At 35.7% G+C, this 4,905-nt stretch overlaps 1 non-coding gene across 1 annotated transcript; it reads left to right on the top strand.

Moving 5' to 3' along the window:
* Positions 1-2,306: 2,306 nt before the first annotated feature.
* LOC131228310 (small nucleolar RNA R71) lies at positions 2,307-2,414 on the top strand. The gene has a single exon (XR_009162819.1). It is a non-coding gene; the product is annotated as a small nucleolar RNA R71 (small nucleolar RNA).
* Positions 2,415-4,905: the final 2,491 nt, after the last annotated feature.

Genomic DNA, 4,905 nt, shown 5'->3' with positions numbered 1-4,905 from the left:
GATGATATTCAACTTCCAGTAGTCAATGCACATTCTCCAACCAGTAGTAACTCAAGTTGGCATGAGTTCATTTTCAGCATTAGCTATGATGGTGATTCCCAACTTCTTGGGAACTAGTTGAGTTGGACTCGCCCATTGACTGTCGGATATAGGGTGTATGATACCCACATCCAACAACTTAAGTACCTCAGCTTTAACCACTTTCTTCATGTTTGGATTTAATTGACGTTGTGGTTTCTGAGAGGTTTTCGCATTATCCTTAAGATGAATGCGGTGAGTACAAATCAAAGTATCAATTCCCTTGAGGTCCGCAATCGACCATCTAAGGGCTCCTTCATGCTCAATGAGAGTGAAAATAAGTACACTCTCTTGTTCTTTCTCATGGTGGGAAGAAATCACCACTAGGTATGTCTCATCTTGACCTAAATAAACATATTTAAGATCAGTGGGCAGACATTTTAGGTCAAGCTTTGGCGCTTTAAGACTAGATGGTAGAGGCACTACATTGGTTTGAGGCAATTTCTCAAATTGTGGCCTTCATCGGTTAACTTCAAGTACTAATGCAGCATCAAGCATGGCATAAATCTCCTTAATCATGTCATCATCTAAATCATGGGAGTGGGCCAAGCACGTCTCTAGATGGTCAGAGTATAAAGTCAAAAGTACTCTATCTTCCGCGAAAGAATCTATGTAGTTAATGTCGTGGATATCATCAACATCCCCTGACTGTTTGCTCATGTTGAAAAAGATATTGAGCTCCAATGTCATATTTCTGAAAGATAAATTCATAATTCCATTCCTACAATTAATGATTACATTTGATGTAGCAAGGAATGGACGACTAAGAATGATAGGAATTTGAGTGCTCATATCTATAATGGGTTGAGTATCTAAGACAATAAAGTCTACTGGATAGTAAAATTTATCAACCTGTACCAACACGTCTTCGATCATACCTCTCTGTACACAGACTGAACGATCAGCAAGTTGTAATGTGGTTCGGGTGGGTTTTAATTCACCTAGACCCAATTGTTTGTAAACCAAGTAAGGGATCAGATTTACACTCGCCCTCAAGTCAGGAAGTGCATGCTCAATCTGGTGATTTCTAATTATACAGGTGATAGTTGGGCTATCGGGATCTTTATATTTTTATAACACATCTTGCTTGAGGATAACACTCACCTTTTATGTAAGAAAAATTTTCTTTTGTATGTTTTGTCATCTTTTAGTAGTGCCTAGATCTTTCAGAAATTTGGCATATGAAGGAATTTGTTTAACAATATCTAGCCGATGAATATTAACCTTCACTTGCTTAAGCACTTATAGAATATCCTGAGAATTAAATAGAGGTTTTGGAGCAATCAACCATTGAGGAAATGACGCAATTGGCTTACTTTGAGGTTCTGGTTCCAACCCATGTGGAGCATTGCTAGGTCTATTATTTCCAGTTTCTTCTGGGTCCTTAGGCTTTTCAGCCCTCGTCAGAATAGTTTTGTCAATAATCTTCCAACTCCTAAGAGTAGTAATAGACTTAGCCTGCTCCATTTGATTTGAAGAGCTTGGGTCACTTATTTCATATTGTGATTTTGGATTGGGGAGAGGCTGGGCCGGAAGGATCCCTTTCTCCCTAATTGAATTTTTTATCTTAAGCCCTTGCATGGCCTTTGTAAGGTCTTGAAAGACTTGTAATATACCTTGATTAAAAAGGTCTTGATTTTGAATATGTTTTAAGATCGAATCCTTTTGAGGTTTCATTTGATTCAGAAATTGGTTAAGGATCTCTTGAGGCATAGCAGTTTGTCCATTCCTCCAACTAAAATTTGGCTGGTTCCTCCAACTTGAGTCATGTATTTGAGGTGGGTTCACTGAAAGGTCTTTGGTAGTTATTTATGGCATTTAATTGCTCATTCATTATCTCTTAAAAAGCAAGAATTGTTGAGCAATTCTCAGTTGTATGTATATTACAAGTGTAAATACCACAAACAACTTTTGCAGCCTTTTCAGGTTCTACCTTCTTAAGTTTCATGGCCTCAACTTTTCTTGTGAGTTTAGCTATTCTTGTATTTACATCATCTTCCTCTTTTAAGACATAAATTCCTCTAATTTCCTTTGATTGAGTAGGCTTAGAAGTGATAGTTCTTGAAGAGGTATTCCATGATTGCGTGTTTTCAGTGAGTTCATCAAAATAATCTCACGCATTATTGGCTTCCTTGTTCATGAATTCCCCATTTAACATCATCTCCATAAATTGGTGTATAGATGAGGTCAATCCCTCATAGAAAAAAATTGTTATACGCCATGTTTCGTAGCCATGTTGTGGACATGAGTTTATGAGATCCTTAAATCGCTCCCAACATTGGAAGAAGGTCTCATCTTCTTTTTACACGAAATTCATGATTGCTTTCCTTAAGGTATTCATTTTGTGATATGGGAAGAACTTTTTAAGGAACTCTCTTGTCATCTCAGCCCATGTGCCAATGGACCGTGGTCTTAAGGAATGTAAACATGATTTAGCCTTTTCTTGCAAAGAGAAAGGAAATAATTTCAATCTTACCATGTCCTCAGACACGTTTGGGAAGTGTAATGTCGATATTATCTCATCAAACTCTTTCATATGCAAGTATGAACTTTCAGATTCTAGTCCATGAAACTTTGGAAGGAGTTAAATCACCCCCTGTTTAACATTCACAGTTTTTGCAATCAATGAAAATATCATGCAGGAAGATGTACTCACCCCTGCCAGTTGTAAATAATATTGTAGAGTACGAGGCGAGGGAGCATTATGCATCTCGTTTTCATCTTGAACTTCCTTAATTGGAGGTTGAGGTTGATTTGCAGCCATCACTTCTATTGACTTAAAGGGTCTCAAGTGGTGTCTAATCCTGTGACGAATAGGCAACCCATCGACTAATCCTCCTTCACTCAAAAGATGTAGAGTGTTATCACGGACCCACTTGGGCATGAAACACTCTCAACCCTTAAGTAACTAAACCAAACTAAACCTAAGAAGAAAGAAAACAAAAGCAAATAAGAAATTTAGAAAAAAAGAGAGAATTGGAAAGAGGTTACCAGATTAGAGTTACTATGTTAAGATCCTACAAAGCAGAAAACAATGTCAGTTTCTAAAAATAATTTTAAAAAATCCTAACCTAATTCTAATACTAATTAATCTCAGAAAAATGCAGCTGTAGTCCCTGACAACGGCGCCAAAAACTTTTTCACAACCCTAAGTGTAGGGTCATGATGTAGTAATAATCTCGATGAGACCGAGGTTGAATCCACAAGGACTAAACTTATATGTATTTTGAAAAGAACTAGAACTAGAACTAGAAGAAGATCTAAATCTAAAATCTGAATAAAAGAGAGTAATTGTGAAGGATTTATCAAATATCAAAAGGGAACTAAAGTGCCAAGGATCAGATGCTACCTTACTTAATTTAATAAACACAATTGGAATTGGAATCCTATCCTATCCAATTGGAAGATAAACTAATTTAAATCAAATATGAACTTTTCATTGACCTAATTCTCAATGGCGGAGAATTGTGATGATTGAAAGGGATTTCATCACCCTACTATGCCTAGGAGATAATGGTGAACATCAGGATTTACCAATCTCACAACCTCAAAATAGGAAAAGAAGATATCCAAAGTTATCGCAACATCTATTGTAATTTGAGTCACAATAAATCATAGAAAATTGAAAATATTCATTTAATATCAAACTAGAAATCAATGAGGTTCAATAAGAATAAGAATCAAAGCAAAATAAACATCCCAACATGCTACAAGCTTCACCTCTTAGCCCTACCTAAGAGCTTAGCTAGTCATAGCTAACTTAAAAACATAAGAAAAACAGGAAAATCTACCAGAACCCATGAAGAAATCGAAGTAGAAGAACATCGTCGGCGCTCCACCTAGGCCTCCTTTTCCTTTCCAAATCCTAGAAGATGCTTTGGATCATCGTAGGGAGTCCTATTTATAGTTATGAAACTCCAACTTTCGCACCAAGTTGAAAAAATCTATAAACCGCCTCAAATTTACACAGTCCGGGTAAAATCCACGTATTCTTTCGATGTCATCGAAGGGTCTTCAATGGAAGCTTTGATGCCATCGAAACTTGTCTAGAACTCTCTAGCGAGTTTGGCTTGAAAATCCTGAAATTCTTGATTGAATTGAACTAGCTTCAATGGAATGGAAGTTTATTCTGACACATTTTTAGAACAATATTTTTCTAGCCACAAAATTTCAGAATATCTTTCTTCAGGACAATTTTTAGGATTCCTTTTTTTTTTTCACTTCAAATCTTTGATTTTTTTCAGTTCTCACTTGGTTTCCTTGGATCTTTGGCATGTGAATTCTCCAATCATGGTTTCCTAAGATCCATCCCTTGCCTTGGTGATTCTTGATCATCGAATCCATGTTTTTAGCATTCTTTTCAATCCAAGCTCTCAGATTCACCTTATAGTACAAAAATGTATAAAATATACCCATTAAGCATTATCATGTTCATAAAACCAAGATATAAACAGCGAGAAATATGCAATATTTTACACTCAACATAGTGCAATATTGAGACTCAAATATTGCATATTTAATCCTCCAATCACAATAGTTTTTCCAGCTTTTAAGTATTAATTCGATTTAATTATATATATTTTTGTCATGTGAGGTGATTTGGAAGCATGTGATGAATATGTGCTTAAAAGGATGAATTTAGAACTCAAAAGAAGATAATGAAGATTTGAAAATCATTAATGAAGAATTCATATGCCAAAGATCTAAGGAAACCAAGTGAGGAATGAAGAGAATAAAAGATTTGAAGTAAAGAAAAGGAATTCTGAAAATTAGCCAGAAAAAATATATTATGGAATTCCGAGTCTAAAAAGAGAAAGTCTTGAAATA

This window comes from Magnolia sinica, chromosome 15 (genome assembly GCF_029962835.1).
Source record: "Magnolia sinica isolate HGM2019 chromosome 15, MsV1, whole genome shotgun sequence".
NCBI lineage: Eukaryota > Viridiplantae > Streptophyta > Magnoliopsida > Magnoliales > Magnoliaceae > Magnolia > Magnolia sinica.
This window is presented reverse-complemented; position numbering and strand designations above follow the sequence as displayed.